This window comes from Buteo buteo, chromosome 25, assembly GCF_964188355.1.
Source record: "Buteo buteo chromosome 25, bButBut1.hap1.1, whole genome shotgun sequence".
Classification (NCBI taxonomy): Eukaryota; Metazoa; Chordata; class Aves; order Accipitriformes; family Accipitridae; genus Buteo; species Buteo buteo.
Window position 1 is genome coordinate 778370 of NC_134195.1, and position 25686 is coordinate 804055.

A 25686-nucleotide genomic window follows, 5' to 3' on the forward strand; every position below is an offset into this window, starting at 1 on the left:
GAAACGAACCCGGCCCCGCCGGGGGAACCGCAGCACGGCGAGGCGATTAAGGAACGCGCGGGCTCCCCCCCCGCCACCCGCGCCCCTTGGCGTGGGGTCCCCGCGGGTCCCTCCGGGGACGCGGCGGCTCGCACGCTGACCGGGGACCCCCACGCCAGGGGCGGCGGGCGCCCTCCTCTCCTCTCCCGCCGGCGGAGGGAGGGAGGGCAATGGCGGAGAGGAGGGGGCGCGACTGACCGCCGCGGGGCGGGGAAGGGGCCCCGGCCGGGGAGGGGTAGGGGGGGGGCTCGCCAGTCCCCTTTTTGATGCGAGCGGCGGGAGCGGGGGAAGGAAGGGGGAGCGCAGGGGGCCCGGGAGGGGGCTGCGATGCCCGGCTGCCGCCCACCCCGGTGAGGGCGGTCGCGGCTCCTCGCGAAGCGTGCTGCGGGGGGGGCGGCGGTAATAAAGGTCGGGGGAGGAAGGGAGAGGGCTGCGCTGAGAACGTCCAGCCCGGCCGGTTCCTCATCGCAGCCACGTCTGCCGGGGGCGGCCGGGGCGAGCCCGCCGCTGCCCGCGCCCGGGCGGGAGAGGGGCGCTGCGGGCGGGCACCCACCCGCGCTGCCGTCGGGACACGCGTTCGTTTGTGGGCCTGCGGCGAGGCTGAAGCAGACGGGTTTGCGTGTAAAGCCCAGGAAAAAAAAAAAAACCAAACCAAACCCAACCAAACAACAAACAAACAAGCAAAAAGGTAAAAAACAGGCGAAAGTGATGCGGCGCTGCCGGGGCCGGGCGCTGCCCGTGTTCCCGGCGGAGGCGGCGGCGGGGCCGCCCGCACGTACCGCGACCGCCGCCGCCCGGCCCCGCTCCGCTCCCTCCTGCCCGAAATTCTCCGCGGTTTGGGTCAGAATAACCCGTTTAGAAATCAACAGCTGTAACTGGAGGCGGGGGCTGGGTAGCACCACTGCACGGTAGGCACCGGTACGCTGCAATAAAGCAGCTTTTGAAGAAAGACCTCTCCCTTCGCCTCACGGGGAATGCTAACGTTTACGTACAAGGTAGCAGTTACCCCCCGGTTTTATTTGTTTGTTGGTGCGGGGGGGAGAAGTGACCGGAGGTGCGAGGCGGGAAGGCGCAGGCGCGGTACCCCCAGCCCTCCGTACCTCAGGGGGCGGCCGGCGGGAACGTCCGTCGGTCTCTGCGTCTGGAGCAGGCGGAGGATCGGCAGTGGTAAATGCAGATGGTGTGTAATGGCTGCGTAGCCGGCCTCGGTGAGGAAAGTTTCAGGTGAAAACCCGGGAAGAGTTGACTTTCCGCCTGGGACCGGAGCGAGCCGGGCTCCGCGGTGCCCGCGCAGGCGTGAGGGGGTCGGTTCCCTCAGGGGCTTCTGAGGCGCCGGGGCCTACCGGGGGCCAGCGGGGCCTTTGGTCTGGAACCCCCTGGAAATTGGGAAGGGCTTTTCCAGACGTTTGTGAAATGCGCTCGGAGACCTTCAGCAAGCAGTCTTAGGTCTGACATCTGAAAAAGGTGAATATTAATTCACCTATTTGATATTTCCATATATGCTATTCCTGACTGTGTGGGCAATGCGCGTTTGATCCACAGGCTATAGCAGCACAACTAAGTTTGCGGACGATTCCTACAACAAAGGCATTAGGATAGACTAGAATTCAAGGTTGAAGTTTGTACTTTTTATTTCTGTATTGGCATTGATATAAGGAGCATCTTGAGCAGTTCGTCTTTAGCAGTGGCAGATTCATAACAAGCATTATTTTTTCCGTAATTACGTTTGGGGTTTGTTTTTTAATGCATAACTGGGGTACGGAGCACAAGAAGTGGGACTCAGGTGTGCGTAAAATTCGGGTTGAAAAGTCCTACTGTTTCATGACCGACACTCCAGAGTGAATGACCCCAGTTTATGTAGGTGACCTGTCTCACTCAGAGTTTTTTCTGAACTCCTCTGAGTTGCTTTTCAAAACTACATCCCTTCTGGAAATTTTCCCTGCTCATTTCAATGTAATTACAGGGGCATTTAGTTAGAATAAATGCACTAACGCCACTTGTCCATCCCATCTCTCAGCTACAGGTTGGTGTTTCTATGGGCTGGCACGTCTTATGCTTCAGCTATTCCTATGCATCCTGTAGCTTTAATTTCTGAAATAAGTGAGTTTTCAGTGACGCAGCGGGCTCTGAATTTGGACGGTTGAAGCATAGCACATGGTCTCTTGTTCCACCAAGTAATTTCAGGCAGAACGTAGGGGTGGACAGATAGGGACAGCAGCATCTTCAGCAACTGCAGTAGATTTGCCGGAGGATGCTTGCTTAAGTCATCTCTGTAGAATAATTCCATCACAATGAAATAAAAAATTATCTCCTTTTACCTCTCCCGTTCCTTTTCTTCTGTTATGTCAACCTACCCCATCTCTATTTCACCATGTTTATCTTCTAGTTTGAGGTCTCTGCTGGGAATGCTTTGCTAATATACAAAGTAGACTAACAAAATAGCGCTAATATTAGCATCTTCCCTGCCTGCTAAACTATGTTTTGCCAGCATACCTTGTTCCGGCCATCTTCTTTTTCCTCCAAGAAAAATAAACTGTGCCGGTTAATGGTCAGATTTCTCAAAATATACTATCTATGTGAGGGGCATTTGCCTTCAGTTATGTCGGTCCTAAAATGTTACCTCCATCCACCCTAAACTGGCAGAGACATGCCTAGAAAATTATAGACGTTCCTTATGAAAATGATGAAGTTTAGTTTAGATATTGCGAATACAGTTTTGCCGGCACAGAGCCCTACTGATTTCGTGTTTCCATGCTTCAGGTACTTGGGGTTCCTTAGCTGTATGTCAAAAAAAAAGAAAAGAGAGTGCGATTATTTCATTTATGTATTAATGTATTTAAACTCCGTGTTTTGGTTACTGCACTTCATGGATAGATGATAAACAGTGGGCAGCAACAGTACATTTTGTGAACAATGAACTTCTCAAGCCATCACTGAATTTTTCTTGAGAAGACTGTCTGCCTGCATAGTAGTTAAATGGTCAGATAAAAGTATTACTTCTAGGGGCATGCAACTGTTTTTAGTTACATGTGGAAGCCTGATTCTACAAGCCCAGCACACGCAGGATCCAGTTACTTTTTTGGTGGGTTTTTTTTTGCCCCACATTAGGGGGATTGGAGGACCAGGCCCTCTGAATATGTAGCTGTATTTAAATACTGTCCAAAGTCACAGCCAGACTACTCAGAAAGCACGTTCTGAGAGGCTGGATACATGAGTAGGTTGAATTTCAAAATTTGTCACGTCTTTTAAAGATACTTTTTTGTTTGTTCTTAGTCTAAATCTCATTTTGAAATCCCTTTCAATTTCGGGCTAAGGAGTAACAGTTGAAAGGGATGTGCTTGATGTTTGGCTTGGCCGTTGCCTTCTACCTGTTGCCAGGATCACAGAGCTGATGGTAGTGAAGCCATGGGAAAAAAGTGTAGGGAAAGATTATGCAACACTTTCTTAGACTATCAAGAGTACAGTTATCTGTTCCAACAAAATAGAGTGATTTATATTTTGATGTCCTTGAACTTCTGCATAAATAGGTGAAGTCAGTTTATTCCCTTGTACGTTTATTTGCATGCTTCTGATGCAGTGTCATTCTGGTTATACATTTCATAACCTTACTGTAAGAGGACATGAACTCCCATCAACTCCTTTCTCTCCAACCTTTCTCAGCTCCTTTGCGTGCTAATGTACCGTGACTGTGCTACTACCCGGTTGTGAGGTCTGTGTTACTTGGAAGGGAGACCGGCTTATCTTTCCAGATAGTTTTATAAAACGGTTTGTTGATGCTACTCTTTTAGTAACTCCTGACAGCATGCTTTGTCCCTGTATAGCACGAGTAACGCTAAGGGATACCATTGCCCTACCCCCTTAAATTGGGGCTGCCAATTTTCTGCCAATTTTTTTGTTCCCCCCGGCCCTGTGAAAACAATTACGGGGGGCTTTGTACATGAGGGAAAGGTATTCAGGAATCATAAGACTCTGAAAATACTTCTTTCTTAAGTAAAGATTACTTGCCTGAGTGAATATTGCACCCACAGATTTCCAGAGAATTCCAGGTTAAAGAAATTGGGGTTACGATTATGCAACTCTGTGCATATTGAGTAATTCTTGAAGCTAATAGTACTTTTATAAATTACTTCAAATACATAGGGAAACAACGTCAATGTTATTAGCTTGTACGCTCGTCTTTGGGAGGGGAACAAAGCTAAGGAGAAGCTGGAGCGTGCCCGATTTCCATTTTTGGGGTTTTTTTTTGACAAAGACTTGGGTATTTTTCTGCGTTTTGGACCACGTCTTCCTCACAATCTGTATTTCCAGGGGCAAGTGCAGAACCTGCAGAACCCCGCGGCCCGTCAGCAGGCCGGTACGCCGGGAGCATTTCGGAGGAGACGCTCCGGAGCGGGGGGGGACGGGGACGGTCCTCGCTCCTGGGGCAGGTGGACCCAAAACCTCCGGCTTTGGGGACAGCTCGGGGCCGGGGCCAGCCGGGGGGGGGGGGCCGCAGCCGCCTCCCGGTGGGCTCCGCGCGTTCGCCCTCTGCCCTGGCAACCCCTGCCTTTGTTCGAGCTCCCGGGGGGGGGCACCGGCTGCCAGCCCCTGCCCCGCGCCCGCCCCTCCGGGAGCGAAAATGACGTACTGGGGGCCGAGATGCGTCAGGGCGTCGCAATCGCCGGGATTTTCTTCCCGGAACGTCTCTTTCGGTTGGTTGCGGGTTTTATTTTGCTCGGGAGCGGTTGTTGTGGGTTACCCCCCCCCCCGCGCCGCCCCGTTCCCGCCTCCCCACGGCGCGGGCGGCGATGGAGGAGGCGCAGGCGGCGGGGGGAGCCCGGGCCCCCCCGCCCGGGGCTGCGGGGGCGGCTCCGCCGGGGCGGGCGGGCCGGGGGGGCCGGGGGGCTCTGCTGGGAGGCAGGTATGGGGAAACGGGCTTTACGTGACGGGGGCTTGGCGGGGGGAAGGCTCTTTTACTCCTTCTGGAGGGATCCCGAATGTAAAAAATACTGTTGTTTATTTAAGGCAAAAAGGCTGATAGAATATCACCGATCGCGGTTTAGGAAAAAAGGGCTCGTGAAGCAATACAGCCAAATATTTTCAAGCAGTAGTTGAAGTCTATACCCTCTTGCGTATGAGAAGAACGTGTAAATATTTAGGAATCGTTGAAAACAATGCCCCTTTTTTTCTTTTTTTTTAAAAGAGATTTTGTAATGTACGTTCCTGACCTGTGCGGATAGCCGAGGTCTAGGGTCCTTCGGGGTATTTCTGTTCAAGAAGAGGCTGACGATAGAATGCAACATTTCTTTGATGCAATATTTACAGAAAATTTGCAAAGGCCTATTTGCCCAAACACAATAGGACTCCAACAGAAGAGGGTTTTTTTTGTGGTCTGCTTTTTCCAACTCTGTTTCTTTCCAGGTAGCATTCTGTTTGAAAACCTACTTGTTTACATTTTTCCCAAGGCAGGTTACTCCAGCCTCTCTTTCTGTTTGTTTCTTGCTGCTCTTGGAGGCTCTTCCCCAGCAAAACAATCCCAGGCATTCAGCTTTCCCCTCTGCCCTACAATTCGTTTGGCTATTCGTCTTTGTTTCAGATGGCCTTTGCATCTGCTTTAGGTAGTAACTCTTTTTCCTCTAGCTTTTTTCTTTTTTTTTTTTTTTTTAAACTTTAGAAGGGAGCCTAACTTCCTCCATCATTTATCTTGACATCAGGACAGTTTTCCTAACAACATGGGTAATGCAGTCCTGGAGTAGATTGTCAAGGGATTTTTATAGAGTCCCCATCACCAGAGCATTTTAAGCTGTGCAAATATTTATTGGGAATGACACAAGTACAGTTGTCCTGACTCAGGGCAGTGTGATAGTCTAGATGATCTCATGTTTACTTCCAGTCCTGTTTTATTGTATTTCTGTGATACATACACCTTATAAATAGCCCCAGGATTATTACTGCTGAAAGTGGGGGGGGAAAAGTCTTCTCTCTCTTTTTTTTTTTTCTTTTCTTTTTCTGTCTACTTACTAGATTGTGCAAAATAAAGAGTATAAGACTCTGGTTATGAATCGTCGCTTGCTTTTACTGTTTGGGATAAGCTAGTGGTGCAATTCTTACTCGTGCAAAACATTTGCTGGTCTAATTTGTGCACAGACAAGACCACCAGGGAGATAAAGAGACATTTGGGGAAATAGAGTCACTACAGGGGAAAATCTTGCCTGCTTTTTTCAGTGTACCCCTTCAGTGGAAGCTTTATGTGAATAAAATGAGGAAGGCTTGCCCTTGGAATGGGCTGACTGCTTTTGAGGAGAATTATCATCTATCTGCATTATTTAGACAGCGTCTGGGAAACTCACTGGAGTCTCAGGCTCCCATTGCGCTAGACATTATGTAGATGAGTAATTAATGGTGGGCCTCTTTCTGTTTTGTGTAATGTATATATTGTATATATACAATGAATTGAGGAAGATTGCCGATGCAGGGAGTCAAATGAGAGAAAGGCGATTCTGCAGTCCTGTGAACGGCGTGGCTGGCAAGCAGCGGCTTCAGCTTGCTGGTTGCCTAACTGATGGATGCTGCAGGCATGCTCAGGGTTTAAAGAAGAACGGAGAAGTGTCAATCTTCCATATTTTGGTGGGCTCATGTGCACAGGGAAAGCACAAAAGGCAGCATGTGCGCTGAAGGAAGAGGTGGAGTATCTTTTCCAATATATTTTTGGAAGCCTATTTTTTCAGACATACATCTTAGATGCAACTATTAATTTCAGCAAGGTTAAGCATCGTAAGATGAGTTCGAAACTGTTGGCACTTGAAATTTCTGCAGTTTCATGTGCCTACAAGAGAGGTTGAATAAAACCTTCTCCCAGTCGGTGGGCATCATGGCTCAAACACCACACCCACTGGTCCAGACTCTGTCATGGATGGCTGGATTGTGGGGCAGAGGAAAGAGGGGTGGGTATCTCCAAGATGCTTGTTGTAGCAAGCACTACTGTGATGGGAGGCAATTTATATGTCTAAATAATAATAACTTGCTAAAAAAATTACTGTCAAGTAATTTCCACAAAAAGAAAAAAAAAAAGATTCATGCATGTTCTGCTGAGTGCTCATGGACACAAAACAAAATGGTCACTTAATGTTAATAAAATATTCATGTGAACATTACATTTTCATTACTGAAGTGGGAGACCACAAAATCAAATACAAGTGAAGAGTGTGCTTTCAGTTAAACTGCTGATTAAGCAAAGGAACAGCATTTGTAACGGGAGAGAATGAGGTAATCATGGCAAACGAACATGTTTTTAATTTCATCTGTTGCATTTAATCATACAATAAGGGAATGTTTCTGGGTGCCTCACTTCATTCCTACACACTTCTCTCTTGAGAGACTTTTTGCTGACTTGGAAAATCTTTTGAGGCTATGGAGGTAGATTTTTTGAAGGTGAATAACTCCAAACGCAGATGTTGCAAGAGTTGCTGTCATCTCTCGAAAGCAGCTGTCATGGAAGCAGATCAGTGAGCTAAGATTCAGTCCAATACCTTGTGGTGACCAAACCAAAGCAAACTGTTTCCTCAGCTGGAGTTGTACAAGGACCTGGAAGAAGCTTCGGAAATGAAGCCTGCTAGGGGTATCTTTTTCTTATGCTCTCCAGTGAGTTGAAAGGGCCTCTCGTTTCTGGTGCAAAGCGTTCTGAGTTTGCTAACAAAAACTTCTTCTGTCCTAACTAACCTGGACCTGGTGAGAGATCCCTGTACTGCACCATAGTTCAGCCTTTGGTTTATGTTTCCCAGCCAATGTATCTACCCAACTGTTTCCTCTGCAATGATTTCCTGAGAAGGTGTCCCATTTTGTGACAAAATGACCTTCTTTGCTTTGTTTAGAAATGCATAAGCACAACAAATGTGCTAAACATGTAACTCTATCACAGCAGTATAAATTACGCAGATGCGATTTATTGGTTGTGGAAAGATCAGATAGTTTTAAAGTCAAGGGTTGGCTGTCAAGTTCTTAATTGAACATTTGCTGAAAAACGCCTATGGGTAAGTGATCTAGATATTTTTGCAGGATAATCAAGTTTAAAAACAACAGTTGTCTGCCACCCTCCTGTGTTTGCTATATTTAAAGAAATACCAACAAGTTAAAAATCACACTCCCCAAAACATTCACACTCAGACATCCTTACGTTACCAATCCTTTAGACTGATAATACTGAAATAATTTTACAACCCAATTTGATGACTTGTTGATTTTAGTTGCTTTTTTACTTTCAGTTGGGGAAAAGAAAGTAGGTTGTTTGGTTTCTCACTTTCAAAGGCTGTTGATAATTAATTTTGATTTGCTTTTTCCATATGCAGGTTCAACTTTGTAACCATGCTGTATACATGCATCAAATTAATGTATTGCTTTAAACAGATACCTTGTCTCCAATTGGATTTAAATAATTTAAGACATCTTAAAATCTTACAAACCATTCCTTCTGAATTGTTTCAGCAAGACTCAGGGACACACAACAATTGATGAGACTCCCTTCTTTTTGAAAGCAACCCCACAGAGTTGACAATATTTTGTCCTAAGTTTATTAGTTTCAGTAAATAATTTTCTATCTCTCATTATAAATGTTTTAGTGTTGTATAGACCAGGGGTATTTTACATAAATGCGACAGCTGTACTCTGCATTTCCAGAAGTGATGTTCCACAAGACCTATTTTCTCTCAACAAGCGCATTCTGTTTTATTGGTTTTCCTGGATAAATTTTGTACTTTTTCTCAGGCTTAACGAGTCACTTAAGAATAGATATTCACAATTCAAGTTGTATTTGTTATAGCAGCATGGGTTTTAAAGCAAACAGTAGAGAGTTCAGTGATCTGATGTCCTCTGCAGCACAAACAACCTGTGATCAAACTAGATTATAATATTTAAGTCTTCCTATACAGGCCTCAAGTGGCCATTAAGTTATATCCGTAAGTGATGGGATAAGTGAAGAGGTGCTGTAAACTCAGCTGGATTGAATCTCCCTGCATATTTGGTGGGGTGGTGTTCATCTCAGCTAAGCACAGCTGTCTAAAAGCTGGATGACGAATGTATTTTAGCCTCTAGTGTTCCTCCAGAGTGATGAAGAGAGAGTTATTCTTTCTTCAGGTAGATCTGAAGTCTAACAGTGAGTATATTCACAATATAGTGAATCTGGGTTTATGTTCCTGTTAATACTGGAGGAGACAATATGTAGCCATATGATATAGATGTTGATCTGTACAATTGCAACTACTAATTCAAATGTTTTACAAAGAATTTAGACATTAACTTTGTAGCAGCAAATTTATACCCAGTCAGATACTGTCTGCTCTCAGCACTCACCTTCGTGCCAGTTAGGGCATCTTAGAGCTTCTGTAGGTGGCATAAAACCCTCATGCCAGCATGGACTCAATATTGTGTGCTGTGCTCATATAACAAAAACATTCAGCTTATTTTAAAAGAAGTGTTCAAGATATGTTTAGTATCTCTTATGTTCATTTGTGTGCAGCTCTGGTATTAATGATGTCAAAACAGTGGCCTAAAAAAGGTATGACATATTTCCATTAGAAAATAACTGTCCCTCTCCATTTGCTGTAACGGGACTCTAGAGGACTAGCTGACACTTGCCCCCTCTCTTTTAGATGGCCAAGATGAATATATGCATTTGATTGCTTGCCTGCCTGGATATAATGTGACCACTTTGCAATTTATCGGAAAACTTCAGGAAATTTTTCAGGCATTATGGGGCAAAACCCTGATGATTTTGCTGAAAATCAGAAAACTAGAAGACATTCATACTTTAAAGTTGCTCATTGCCCTCTGTGTGCTATGGGACAGACCCTTAGCCAGCAAGGGAAGCTAGGGGGGAGCAAAATGGAGACATTTCATTTTTTCCCCTCTCTCTCCTCACAGACAGTCTGTTGATGATGGTAGAGAAAGAAGGAAGACACCAGCTGTTGGGTCATTGTTTTAGAAAGGGCAGAATTACAGGCTATTTAGAAGAGGGATTAAAACCAGAAGCCCACAGTATCCTTAGTCTGGTGGTAAAGATGCTGAGGGGCAGGGATGTTATTCATCAGTGCTTTATTTATATCCTATCCATTTTATCCCTTTTCATCTATGTTGATCTTCACATTCCATACAAATGTCAGTGATTATTAGATTAGGTGATTTTTTGACTCCTGCAGTCTCCCAGCCCTGATGTCAGTCCTGCCCCATATTTGCCTCACGCTTCCCAGTCTGCCAAACCTCATGCATTAAACATGAGATCTGCACACTTGCTCCTGCCTGACGCTTCTCTCCATTTGGCCCACATCTCACCGATTTTTGCTGCAGGCTGTTGTGCTCCATGAACTGATGTACTAGTTGCAGCTGATGGACAAAATTCTGGTTTTACTGATCAGATAAAGGATTCTGTGTCAGATCAGAGAGGAAAGGCTGCAGGACGGTGAGGTGGTGAGTCACCAAAGATACCTTGCACTCTGAGGTGTGTGGGGTGGATGCCCGTGTTGCAGGGCAGCATGGGGGCTGCTGCTTCACAACATGACCTGATGCACCAGTCTGATTCCCCATCACATTATCAGCCATTACTACTGTCTTATCCACAGGTGCTGAGTATACCGACAGATATGTATCTCCCCACTTATTTCTCTTCAGCTTCATCTCTGCTTCCCTACAGCGGCCTGCCTAACCCTACCAGGTTAGCAAACCCCAAGCAGTTTCTTCAAACTCCAGGTTTGGCTCCATACAGAAGTGAAACCTAAACATTGAGTGGCCCCTCTTCCTGCTCCTTGTTTCCATCTGAAATTCTTGCCCTGGAGACTGGAGAAGACTTAAGAGATCAGGGTCCTGGGGCTGGCTGCATGCAATGTGGTATAGCTTCTCAAGTCAGCATCAAACGGCTTTTGTGTATGCTTTCTCCTTTCCAAACTATGAGTGGGGTGAGACGTACAGAGATTCTTTATCATCTTTCCTTTTTAAAGCATTCCAGGAAGGGAAAAAGGAGTGGAAAATTATTGTCTTTCTCTGATGCTCCTGGAGAAGGGAGACCGGAGGAAGAAAGGGGAGTTGGGGGGGGTGGACAGAGGGCTCTGTCCTCCCATGCCAACGATGACTGCCCCAGAGGGGACCAGGGGAACATTCCACCTCTTACTCAGCAAATCCCTGGGGACCAGGAGACAGGAAAATAAGCAGGACGCTGTCCAGATGGGTTTCCCATTAAACATCTCAAAAATTTCAGCATTGTCTCGAGCTTCTTGATTCACTCTAAGATTTGCTTTGTGCTTACGAAAATCAAAAAACCCCAAACAAAAACAAAAACACCACAAGGGCTAGCAAAGTTGTGCAATCTTATTTACAAATAATGTAGCCAAAGTCTTGTTTGCCCAAACACAGCAAGGAATAACTCCCTGCTGTTCTTCTGTGCCTTATTTATGCAGATGTACATAACCCCTGCTAACCATTTCTCCATCCACTGTGTTTGCAATATATCCCAGAGAACTTGCTCTGTTCATATAGTCCAAAACAGAGTAATATCTGTTTGTAGTTTCTGCCTTTCTCTATGGAGAGCTTATTTTGGTCTTGCCACCATACCCATTACAAGACCATCTCTGACCTGTTCCAGGGTAAAACTGTGGATCACATTAGCCAACTTCACACTATTTTACACTAAAAAAATGACCATGAACCATTGCCTTCCCATTTTTTTTAGAGCCATTGCACTTCTCAGTCCTGCAAGTGTAACCTATATGTCCTCCTCCCAAAATAGCAAGCTTTTAATTGGCAATATTAATACCCACATTGTTTCTACTTAGCTAGAAAGTTGTCTAAATCACTTCCTGCTTGTGATCTGTCCTCATAATTTCTCTCCTTGTTTTGTCATTTGCATAATTGAGAGGTATTACTAGAATTCAGTTTATGGGGTTTTTTTCTCATGCCATAGGTAAAAGCACTGAATAACAGTGTCTCAGGCATGAAAGGATCTCTGTAGCACCACACTGGCAATACTTGGTAAGTTTTAGTTAACAATTACACATTGAATTTCTGAGTTATACAGTTTACTCTCATTTAATATATGTTTTCTTGGTTTTCTTCTGGTACTAATATTTTAATCAGGGTGCCATGTGCTATCATTGCTTAACAGAAGTCTGAAAGACATTGTTTTGTCAACATAGTTACCTTTATTAAATAAATCAAAAAAATCAAAATTCTTATCTCTTGAAAGTTCTATGCAGTTTGTTTGACTTAACCTGTTTTGCATAAAGTCATGTTGACTGGCAGTAATTATGTTACCATTTTTTATTTCCTTATGGACATGGTCCTGTATCAGCTGTTTCATTCTTTCACACGGAACCAATGTCAAGTTAACTCAACTACAGTTACCCTGGTCATCCTGTTTATGCTGTTGAAATTTCAACATGGCGTTAGATTTTTCCAGGCCTCTTGGACTTCCTCAGTATGCCAAAGCTTTTTGCCAATGAGCAGCAGTACAAGATTCCTTTTAAAAGCTTTAAATTCAGTTATCTAGTCCTGCCAATTAAAAAAAATTAATAGATGCTCTATACCATCCACTTAGCAGAATGTCAGAATAGATGATACTTTGGCAATGCAGACTCTATTTTCCTTTCTAAATGCAAAACAGAAATACTCAATGAATGCTTTTTCTTTTCCACAGCTAGCAATGGGACTATGTCATCACTAGGATTTCTTTTGTCCTGAATAGTCCTACAGAAATCCAGAATAAAACAAAGACATGTTGTTACTGTCTTTATCCCTACATTTTCTTAGATATATTTAGTTTGCATACCAATGTATTGGATTTATTAATGTATGAAATTTATTAATTTATGTGAACTGTCTCTTGGCTTTCAGTTTTTCTTAACTACAATTATTTGTAATTGTCTTTTAAGCATTCTGTTGGTATGTGTGTATACACATATATGTATATGTACACTAATATACTGATGTACTGCTGTATGCACTAATTATAATACACATACTAATCAGCACTGAATTCTGCATGCACATCTTTAATTAGATCACTGCTATGTACTTCTTGGCCAGTGTTAGTTTTAAGTTTAGTGAGCAATCACTTTCATGAGTCAGAATGAAGGATAATGCAGTATTATAACATGTTTTCTTTTGTGATAGAAATTTCAGTCTTTAAGTTTTAGAGTATCTAGGGCATTGTAGGGAACGTGGAACAAGAGCTTTAGCACATATCATTGTATTAGAAGCCTTTTTATAGAGGCAGTGTTTCTTTCTTTATAGATATTTGTTCTTGGTCACAAAAGTTACATGGGGCGGAAATCATCTCACCTTACTTGATAACATAGATATCCACATCTAAGCTAGTGATTCCCTAGGGTGACCATGCCTCTGTCTATAGAGGAAAACAGACATTTTAGAGCTCAATGAATCTGACCTATTTTAGATGCCTACATTAGGATGGTATGAATCATGCCTTAAAGTGCTTTTTCTCTCTTTTTTTCCCCTTTTTTTTTTTTTTTCACAGACAATAAAAGGAGCCCGGGGTGATTAGTCCTGATCCAGTTCTTTGCACTGCAGACTTCTACATCTGGCCATCCATACTGCATTTCTCTTTCCTAACTGAAAAAAAAAAATAGTTTGTTACATAATCATGAGGAAAAGAAACAGCTGAGCCTCTGAATCTTTAAGATACAAAAATTATTTAAAACCCTTCATTTTCTTTACCAAAATTGCAAGCTAGACTATGATTCTGTGAGGGGTTTTTTTTATTATTTTTAGTTACATTTGATGAAAGAACTTAAAGTTGTTAACTAAACAGCTTTACATTGAAGTAATGATTATAAGTAGATATTTAAGGTTACTGTATGTCAAGTGAATCAGACTAAATAAATCAAGACAGCATTCTTTAATTCAGGTAACAATTAAATTCATTTAATCCCTTTTTATTTGCTTTACCTAAATATTAATTTTTATTTTTACTACACTTGAAAATGTTAATCTTTAAGTTTTTAAGGGTCTAAAATGTGTTCAAAACTTAAAGTTGAAAAATAGTTTGTTTCCATCTCCAATAAAACCATAATGGCATGGATGATCCGTAAGAGAGCTATCTGAAGGGGTATGTTGAAGCTGATTTTAAATAACTCATCTTAACCTACCAATCAATTTGGCAAAAGATTTCAACATGCTGACTTGGTGCAAACAGCTAGCTGGGTATACAGATTGCTTCAAAAAGACTTTGGCTAGTGGGTGAAGAATTTCTTTCGCATTTGAGAATTCTGCTCTAGTGACAAAGAGACAGGAAATCCTCAAAAGAAACTGGTTTTTGCAACACCGTTTTTTAGTTCACTCTTGGGCTCACCGAAATACTTTTGATAACCATCAGTGCAGCTATTAAGCCTGTAATTTGAACAAAGAGTACTCTTCCTCGATCATCAAGTAGGAGACCTCTAGAAGAAACAATACATTACAGACAATGTTTAAGTGAATTTCCAGTGTTAGAAAATACTTTTCCTATTGATGATACTTGCTTGTCTGCTCTAGGGATTGAAAACATTTCAAAGAAAATAATTTATTTAAGGCATTTGCAGTATTGACCATTTCCCCCCTTTTATGCAGACTATGCCACAAAACCTGTGGACGAGCCAAAACGTTCTCACTACCTGTTACCAGGAACTCATGGCACGCAGGCCTTTAAAAATGAGTGCCCCAAAGGCTTAACCATGCACAGCATCAGAGGTTCTGGTTGTGAATGTATCTCTAACAACCAAGAACTTGAAGCAAGCAACAAGTCTTAAGATGTTTCATGTGTTACAAATGATGCAGCTATGCCAAATGTTTGAATACCTCTGATATCTTTTGAAGCATAAAGCGTTATGCCAAGGGCTACCCACCTATCGGAGGGGTGTAGATCTCAAAAGTTATTGAATTTGTTGATGCACTTATAAAGTACAGAATTCTTTTCTTTATACAGGTAGCTACTGAATCCTGATTCTCTTGGTATTGGCTGTACTTACACTGGACCCTTCATGTGCTAATCTGGTTATGATCATACTGCCTCTTCCAATGAGGATGGTAAGAACTAATACATTTAAGAATTAATGCATGGCCACATCTTACAAAGACACATTCCTTTATATCTAATATACGCCTTTCCTACCATAATAGATACTTTGTTAAAGGTTACAAAATACATAGGCATCACCATTTTACACATAGTCTTCGAGAAGACTTTTGCACACCTATGTGGCCTCTAGGATTAGCTGGAGTGCTGCTGTTTTCATAGTTAGGAGCATTCAAGGGGTATTATGTGCATCATGGTATTTGATCACTTTTGGTTCCTTGACCCAAATGACATATTCCTGAGTTGACTGTGGGTAGACTTCACCACAAATTCACAGCAGTTCTTGAATTTGTCTCCTGATGGATAGCAAGATGCCCATCCATCTCTGACTCTATAACACATATGGCCTCCATACTAATGTCATCTTCCTTGAATAGCTAGCGTCTAACTTCACTATTGGTTAATGGAAGTTGGCCATGAATTTTATTTTCTGAAGAACCCACAGTAGAAGCAAAGCACTTAACTTTGGAATTGAACGCTGAAGTGCCTCAGTGTACAAGACCCCAGTCCCACTTCTTGTGAATGTAGAACAACTCTCAGATGAAGTTTGCTGAACAGCCCGTCATCATTGTTACCTTTCTCTCCCATTCTACCATTTACCTCAGTCACACGTATCCAATGGGGCAATCCTGTGTGGTCTAATGAGTAGAAGGCAAGTTTATTGTAACAGCAGGTACAGGATAGAAAAAAGTGATAAATTTTCTGGCTTATTTTCATTATGCCTTCAGCTTTGGACTGAGTTGTTATAAAATAAATCACCCAACTCAAGTTGTGACTACACAAGTATTTTAATAACTACAGAGATTCTCAGCATTTTTTATCTTTGGTGACTGCAGAACTCTGTTTATTTAACAGATGACTTTATACTGACCTACGGGTATTAGAAAAGAAATCTTCAGGCAAAGATACTCTCTATTTTGGAATGGATATTGTGCAATTAAGGAAAGAGCATTATTTTATTATTCTTGGCACAGAGGCTATTTCTTGGGCAATGACTACCTGATCCTTTTTATCTTTCCCACCCATGCCACATTGCAGCAACCATGGCTGCAGGTGCCTACACTGGATGAACACCTGTCCAATCTACGCAAGAAGGAAAGGAAATCAAGAGATGGCATGTTTGCTGATTTTGTGTACACAACACAACAGAGTGATAACATGACGGAGAAATGTAAAGAAAGTTAAATTTAGTATGATTAAGAGGAGAGAGAGTAGAGGAAAATGGTCATGACCCTTCAGAAACAACTTTTGCAGGAGACAGAGAGCAGGTAAGTTGAAATACGCTTTTTTCAAAGACAAAACCCAGCTCTCTCTGTCTGTCAGCCTTTCTCTAACACTGTATCTACTGAGGTAGCACCTTTTAACAGTGGTTTGCAGATACAAGTTTGTCCTTCCATGTTCCACATTGCAAAGCAACAAATAAGATGTGCATAGTGTGAGAACCCATAAACTCATTCATCTGCCCAAAGGGACAGTTTATTTCTACAGTTCCACAGAATATTTTCCCCTGCTCTCTTACCTTAACTAACTTATATCTGCTGAAATAATTTTTGTAACATTGCTTGATTCTATAAAAAGCTTTGCAGAATTCAGTAAAATCCCTGTGTATGATATATTAAAACCCTTCATCAATATGAATTTCCCTACTCCTGCCCTAAAAAGGCATCCATTTTGTTCACAAATCTGCACTTATTTCACATTTGAACTGTAGGGCATCCCTGACTGTTGTCTTCCTGATCAGACGGAGGTGTGCACCATCACTACTCTTTCTACTACTCAAAATGTCTCAGTGTTTCTCTGTTTACTTTGCTGTGAAGGAATCTGCATAACACAGAGGAAATAATTCTCACATGAGGCAGATATTGCCAGTCAAGCATCCAGTTTTTGAGTATTGTTAATGCAGTCTAAAATCACCCCACTTGGTGGGTATAAATGAGACTTTCTTTAGTTAAGCATCCAGTGAAAGGCTTCATAAACAGGGGAAACATGGGTGTATGGGTATGGTAAGTCTTTAGGACAGACAAGCATCATCTATTGTTTTCTATATTTGCCCTTAAAGAAAAAAGACAGCATTAAATAGCCCAGCGTTTCTAAAAATGTAGGTTTCTTGGACCTACCCATCACATCATTCTAATATTAGTAAGTCTCCCACAGTGATCATCTGTCTTTGCTATATTATAGAAAAATGCTGCCTTCTGTTAGGTACGATCTGAAGTGAGAATAGTTTTATCGGTCACATTAGTGACCTAAACACAATTATCTACCTTCAAATACTTAAACTTATCAATAAATGCCTGTGTGTTGCCAGCTCATTTAAGCCAGACAGTTTTTTAGTTGTTGCACATAACTCCTTCACAATAATCCTGACCATTTTTCCTGTGGATTTCTCTCTGCAGAAATGGTTACCAAATGAAACGGTGAACCTTCAGATGAAAATGGATGAGTATGTTTCACTGTGCCAAGAGAAATTCTTATGACAAGTTCCATTCTTACAGTTGTGGGGCAATTTCTCCATTTAAGGCTCTTGAAAGTTAATATTCCCAAACCCTGTTGAAATTGCTGGCTGTCCCCGTTTTGCATCACTACTGAGCCTCACCATTTCGTGCATTAGTTTAGTCAGTTGTCTCTGCTCAGCTTCAGCTGTGCACAAGTCCCCGTCCCTAAAGATACACAAATAGCACCAGGAACCTCCCAGTGATCTTCAGTGCTGCTTGCCTGATGCCCAACAGTCCTTTGAAAACAGAGCTCACTTCGAATGTTGTGGTGAAATGAGAGAAACCATGGGAAATACTCCACTACCTTCTGGTGGGATCTTTCACAATGAGCAGCATGGAAAAAACCAGAGGGGCAAAGCAATAAACCATGGAATCTTCCAAGAATGCAAAGCAACAGTGTCGTAACAGTTGTGTAGACATAGCGATTCCAGAGCACTGTGTAGACATGATTATTCCAAACGCAAATTGCATCACCGAGGATAATGAAACACTCTGGACATACTGCTCCCTGTTTCAGAGGACTTCTTGTAGATACAGATGTCTACAGCGAATTTCAGTCATATGTAGAATTTAGGTCTCTTTGATAAGCTTTGTGCTGTGTGGAGGGTGGACTACAGAATTGCTTCTGAGGTAATACAAAAGCAGATTATAAAGACTAGGTCTTTGCTACTAAAAAAAAGATACAATATTTTTGCATAGAAATCACTAATATATGTCAGATATGCCAAACTGGAAACGCAGCCAAGTGCTGGATACTTCAATTTTACCACAAGGTTAGTTCAGCAAGGTCAGGCCTGTCCTCTTGGCTGGGACTGACCTTGGAAAATTCACCTCACTACAAAATTAAAGCACCTTAATCTTGACTGTGTTTTTAACACAGGGGAGCTGATGCATGTTGGTTTCTCTGAGGTTAAAAAATTAAATTAGTTAATCTTTTTAACAGTAAAGAAAAGTCCAAATCAATAGAGTCATCTCCATTAGGGTATCTTTGCAAAACCATGTGTTACCTATGTTCTTCTGTGTGTTCACAGTTGCATTGGAACATGATTAGTAACCATGGTATAGACACAACATTCTACTAGTGTGGCTGGTGGTGGCTTTATGCAGGACTAGTCTTGAGAATGGCATAGTATAAAATAAGGTAGATAATGAATTTAAACAGGCATAGAGGTTGGCATAACAAGTACCCTTGGCAGCTGTGCACACGGCCAGTGAAGTGCTTTGTCTTGCATCCTTTTTATACTGGTAAAAGCCCGAGGGGAAACCCACTTACTGTGGCACAGAAGTGGTACAGCTTATTTTGCGCTTCTGCACTGGTGTATGTTACATAGCTAAAGCACTTTTCTTGCTCATACAGGCTCTCTCTGTCTTAAGAGGGCTTGCTGAGAAGGCTATTCTGACAAATCTTTCCTGGCACGCGTTTGGTCCTAACTTTGTACCAGCGCAAACTTTCACGTGTACGCTTCTATGACAGAGTAAGAATGATTTTTCCCATTTATCTTGAATATATCACTGACAGGTTGAAAATGAAAAACGTCCTCTGATACCAAGAAGGTACAGAACATGGACAGGCACTACAGTAACTATACTGGCTTCAAAGCTAATTAAATTTACCTCAGTGCAGCTTTCCCCCGTAGACAAACCCAGAAGTGCCAACCCCATCAATCATTGCCTCACTCACCTCCCTGACCTATCTCTAAAACTAGAAAAAAAGCTGATCAGCTCCTCTCCATTTCAATTTTGTGGTCCCCAGCCTGAAGATCTTTTTAAGTCCTAGCTTCTGGCATGACGCCTTCCAGTCACTGGTCAGATTCAGCAGTGGCAGCTGCTAGCAGAAAATCCTCCTATTCAAGGGATGACCTTATGTGCTCCATACGCTGCTTTCTCATTCTGCCTAAATCGTTTCTCCATGTTCAGTGCCTGCACTAACACCATGATGCAGATAGATAGATTGCAAATGTTCTGGAGCAAAAGGTATTATTTAAAAGGTAAGGGGTTTTATATTTTAAATTCAAAATGATGGTGAGACAGTGTTTTTACTAAAAGAAATTGAAATTTCACACAGAGCATCCAAATTTTATTTTGAAGTCAATGCCACAGTATCCATCCTGATTCTCTTATGAAAGATCCCCTGTAAAATCCTGTAATGCCTTGAGAATAATTTTAATGATTCACTCCTATGCAAATCTCTTATTTTTCAATGCAGATATTGCATAAGGGTAGCACAGTACTCTTAAACATGAACAAGACATAAACCAATTTCATTCAGATTATGTTTGTGTCATAAATAAGGCTCTGTATCCACTCAGTTCAAATCGGCCTCCTTAAGCAGGCTTGCACTCGTTAAATCCTGTCTATGACCTCAGGCAGCCTGTTCTAAATGCACGACTCTTGCATGTGAAGAGAGGAGCTTGGAAAATAACACTGAACTGAGCTAAGGCTAAATCTATTTGGATTCATTACATCGATGACTGGACTGTCTTTGTAAATAACACTTATTTACATATATTTTAAGAACTGTCAGTTTTGCATATGGAAAACAAAATCACAAAAATATGAAAAACTCATTCAAGTTTGGATGACCCACAGTCACCAAAAAAAAAAAAAGGCTGGTTATTCCTTCGTATTTTACAGAAAATACACAGTCAGTGCATGCCTACTAAAATCACTACATTTCCCCCATCCCTTTTTTTCCACACCATTCTTTTGTGTTTTTCTGCTCATCATACTAGCTTGAGTACATTTTACATATGCAATTCTCTTTGTGTCCGTATGTCTGAAATGACTGCTATCACTGAGTGACAAGCCAGTATCCAGGCAAGTTTTGATGCTTTTTTTTAAAAGAACTTTGGGAATTTTCCGGCAGCAGAAAGTATGGGAAGGTAAAAAAGGTTATATACAGGAAGGTGACTGGTTTTAAACAAATGTCTTCAGAGAGTTTTCCTCCCTAAAGCATACCTGTAAGGTAACAGTTTTTGTAGATGTTAACCTGGTTTTACTCCTGTTTGAAAAGGTTCAGTTCTGCCAGCTGTTTAATTCTTAAACACAGGGGTTTTTCCTACTCTAGGCTTTGCTTAGGAGTCCCAGTAAGGTGCTATAGCTAGAAATCTTCCCTGGTTGTGCTGCCACAATTAAGGGATTTGACTCATGCTCACACAGGACTCTGACTCAGGAGCAGGAATGGCTTATGCTGGCGTGGCTGTAATGTTTCCTGCTCACAGTCATCTATTTTGGTCTAGCTTTCTCCCCTCTTTTGAGTTTACTTGCTCCACTGCAATATGGGCTAGGCTTTTTGGGAAGCAGCCATAACCCTAAAGTTTTTAAGCCTGTCAAAATAAACCAGCACTGATATGTGGTTCTTTAATTCATGGCCATCAGCAACTTCATTCATAACTTAGTCACCCCGCAGTAAAGGTGGGAATGGAGAGCTGCATCTGGGAAATGCTCTATCTTGCCCAATGTTGGTCACTCTTGCTCCCCAGTTTAAGACCGTAGCTTGTGGACGTGCATCCTCTTCCAGGTCTGTCTGCTGTCTGAAATTATGACCATCCATAGCCATGTATTGGCAGGTTGTGTTAACCAAGCCAATTTTACCTAAGAAAGATTAAAGGAGGTAATGGGGGAAAACAGAGTGGGTGCCTCCCCTGAGAGGATACTGAGGATCTAGGAGATTAAAACATTATCAGACTGTGCTGCTGTTTGCAAAACAAAGTCCATTATAAGCAGTGTCGTGACCTGTGCAACAACTGCTCCGCTAGAAAACCACCTCCCAGTCAGAAGTTAGGTGGATCGAATGCAACTCCAGATGTTACCATGTCAGTCCAGAACCTAACAGTTTCAGTTCGCCTGTATAAAAAATTTATGCTGAGCTCATTGACTCTGCTGTAAGCTGGCTGAGGGTCATTCATGTGTTCTGTACCACCATTCTCCTGAGGTGGTTGTAACCTTGGTCAGGGAAAAAGGGGGGGGTGGAAGACCAAAGAGCTACAGGTGACAGCCACTTTAACACTACAGTTCACTTGTCATCCCTCTAAATTTTCCATGGCAAGGACAGGATCAAATGGACATCACGTGACTGCGTAGAGGTCCTTAATCACCTTGCAGTTAGTGTGCAAGCTCCAGCCTCTGCTTTTGCTAGAGAGTGGAGCTTGTATGTAGGACATACTTATACTGGTGCAGATAAACCAGTTTGAATTATCTTGGCCTAAGGGCTGACACCCACTGAAACTATGAGAGATTTTTTGGCCAAATTTAATAGGTATACAGTTCGGTTCTAAGTGTAACCTTAGGCAAGTCAGAATGGATTTGTACAGTCTAGAATTAAGAGTAAATTGGCAACTCAGGTAACACTTCTTAATGGGAAAGGTGATACATGAGCAGGATGGATTAAATTGCCAGGGAAGATGAACTAGATGAGAACTTGTAGAAAATGTCAATTTTAATTTTGTTCTGTGCCTTGTTTTTCAGCAGTTTACTAAGAAATAGACCTTTTACATGCTGGTCTTCTTCTAAGTACATACCAACCTTCTCAGGAAGATGATTCATTAGAGCTATTGTGCTGGTAAGGCCCTGAAAGAGAAAGTCAGAGGAGGTAAGAAAATACATGGGATCACTGTGTGGAGGCGATTTGATTGTCCAGGTCACCACACATACCATTTGTTTGCCACATGAAATGCTGGAGACCAGGCTTCAGGCTCTTTAATGCTAACTTAATCCTCAGAAGACAGTTAAGCAAAAGGCTATTTTCCTCATGAACAACAGCAAGCGAACTGCATAAAGGTGCCTTAAAGTAGGGTGCCACCAGGCAACCTGCGGTGGTTCATGCTGGAACAATTTAAGCAGGTAGTGGCCCCAGCCTTATGCTGCACCTCTCTGTGGAGGTTACCACGCCTACAGCAAAAAATGCATGTCTGCTTCCCAGCCACACCGGCCCACAGTCCAGTGCATGGGTTTAACTGGCTTTGATGGCCATTTAATGTAGTATGCCAAGCTTGAGGCTGTGGCTGCTGAAGAGCAGACACAGTGCCTGTTCTCTTCAGGCTTACAAAGGGGCAACAGTTTCTTCCAGAAGAGCAGAGCAGCCAGCAGGAGTGATACACTATTCTATGTTGCCCTAACTGTGCTCTTTCTAAAGCATTCTTTTATTTGCTGCTATTTTGCATCTTCAGCCGATACCATATACTTTTTCCAAGTGACCCTGTGTAAACACAGCTACTGCTATCGCAGTTGGTGCAGCCATACCCAAGCCAGAACGTGGGTCTGGTACTCTGCTGTCAGTGTAACCATAGCAATGTGAAGCTGTGCATCTAAGACATAGCAGGAGATATGTGAATATCTTCTTCCCAAGGAGTCAGTTGATACATGAAGTACAACAAGCCTTGGGTCCATGACACGATATGTTTTGACTGGGAAACACTAGGGAAATGACCACTGCTATGAAAAAAACGTTTTGTAGACCATCCGTGGTTACTCTGTTGGCTAAATAGTGGCCACCTCCGGGCTGACATATTTCACATGTTTCAGGTGGTTTCTCCCTTCTTCATTATGAAGATTGAGTGCTCTCTCCCAGGTTCCCTGGATAGGAACATCACATATTTCCTCTCTTCACATTTAGGAGAGGGAGAAATTTTTAGCTAGGGGTCCTCAGCAGGCATTGCTTCAGAGAAATCAGTGGCAGCATTCCTTAAAACACAGGCAGACAAAAAAAACCCCAAACCTTCTTAAAACTATCAGGTAGGTTTGAATCAATTAATGTATTTCAATTCAGTCCAGTCGATTGGCAGTCTATGAAGATGAATAAAAGACTCTTCTGGCAGAAGTCCTATTACCTTCAGGAGAGGGGCTCACTGGTGCATCAAAACTCAAGTTTGAAAGTCCTCACGTGATTAGAGAAGGTTGCTGTTACCACATCAAAGGCACAGTATTGTACCCAGTTTAAGCCAGTTTGAAGTGTCATGGCCACTGATGGAGCAAGCTCTTCCCCCTTGCCCTTGGCAACATGTGCCTGCTGCCCCTGCCGTGATGGCACGCAAGGTGACTTGGATCAGTTTGCTGATTGCACTAAATACTGATCTTACCAAAAATAAAAGGTTGTGTTTCAGCTGGATCAGAGGAGGAAACATGAATGCATTGTCAGGATAAAATCAAATCATCACTTTTATGAACTTACGTGTCTTAGATCACCACCCCAAAAGAATGACTGACTAGTGACTTTGTATTCCTAGAAGTCTGGTCAGCCTGTGGTTAAAAGTTCTTTTGAACACTTTTTAAGAGAAGGCTCTGTGTATTCAAGTTGCTTTTTATAAGCCCTATGTGTTCTAATATAACAATTAGAGAACTTGTAAAATTCTAAATATTTTAAGTCTTGGAATATTTGTTATGTTGTTCCACAATAGTAAATACAATCCCTTCTCTTTATTATATCACTTGGTGAAGGAGATGTGATGTAAATCAGTTATGGGCCCATGATCATAACTGTTGAACTACTCAGGAAAAACAAAATAGGGTTCAGGCTGACTTTTATGCATGTGTGCTGGCTTTATGCAAATTGTCAGCAATTAGCTTATACAATTAACAATTGTTAAACTACTCTCAGATCAATACTGAGTTCCTAATTATACTGGTAATTCTTCTGTCTAGCATATCTGGTGCCAGGAGAGTACTTCTTTAGCATTGATAGATCAGAATTTCATGACAGAAGTAGCCAAGTTAGGAGTTAGGCTTGTCCTTTTGGCCCTGAATAAGGCTGGCCAAAAATATATTAAATCAATAATATATTGCTCAAAGGTACCATTACTTCACAAGGAAAATGTTTAAATAGGTTTTAATTACTATTTTACTGTCTGAACATTGTTCAGATTCTCATCTATTAGTCATTGTTGCGCTTAATACTGTTTGTTCTGTGGCTTAGAAACTTTTATAACATGTAGTCTACTTGAGTACATGTGTTTGAGTTAATTTTCCTCATTGTAAAAACTGGCCGTATGGACATGGGAATGGAGAACCTGCCTGTGTCTTTTTGCCAGGATCCTTTGCCATCACAAAAACCTCATCACGATTCTCAGATAACACTATCATCCATTTTACATTGGCATTCTTCTTCAAAACAGTTTAGGTTATTAATCCAACCTACTAGAATATTAGAATTCCCTATAAGAATATTGTTCCAGAGCCTTATTTTCCCAATGGTCCTGGTAATTGTTTGATTTCATGAAATGGTGAATTGCAGCACGTTGTCCCATTTCACTGGGAAGACGCTGCAGTATGTATGTTTTCTATGATGAACACAATGAATTCTAGTTACAAGAGACTTCTAGGTGAAGTTTAGTTACAAAAGAACTGTAGCAATAGCAAGACCTAAATTTCTTAACTGAGATTGAAAGATAATGCATTCATCAACAGCTTTTTTTTTTATTGTTATACTTCTGTAATAAAGTTAAACAGCTTGTGAATTGTTCAAAACAATGCACTCCATCTAGCTTGCATCAAGTTATCTCTGCTGAAAACCAATGCAAATGAAGTGTAGCAACTAATGACATAGGTCTTCTCTTTCCTAATATGAAGCTGAATTTTTCATTGGTAAATCACAGTATGCCTGGATCGCTGATGGCATAATGGGGAATTACATTTCAAATTGACTTTTAAATTAGTTATTTCCTTTACACTTTCAGTCATTTAATAACTAGGCACTTAAATCTTCACGAGATCAGTTGTATTTCATTGTCCTTCCTTTTCAGTAGTAGGTAAGAAATAATTAGAAAGCCATCTTCTCTGCGTCTCCTTTCATTTTAAAATAATACCTGTTATTATGTGTGTAATCAGGAGTAGAGTGGGATCATTTTAAATATATAAAATTAAAACAGAATTACATCTCATAGCTCCAATAAATTAATAAAAGGAACACTATGACTATTTTTGCAAAAAGATTCCTTAAAATTACCCTAGAATAAAAAACTTATATTCATTTTGTCTTGTATTTTATTCTGTAACTTGTATTAGAAAAATATACATATATTTTTTGTTATTTCTGTCTTAGTAACAAGAATGCTACTATAAACTACA

General features: G+C 41.9%; 1 long non-coding RNA gene across 5 annotated transcripts; it reads left to right on the forward strand.

The window, feature by feature from the left end:
- The first annotated feature begins 420 nt into the window (after positions 1-420).
- LOC142044672 (uncharacterized) lies at positions 421-25686 on the forward strand. 5 transcript variants are annotated; one of them, XR_012654388.1, is made up of 5 exons: positions 421-727; positions 11963-12030; positions 14981-15081; positions 16169-16398; positions 17527-25686. It is a non-coding gene; the product is annotated as an uncharacterized LOC142044672 (long non-coding RNA). The 5 variants fall into 5 exon arrangements; XR_012654391.1 differs by lacking the exon at positions 421-727 and adding an exon at positions 1037-1263; XR_012654390.1 differs by lacking the exon at positions 11963-12030.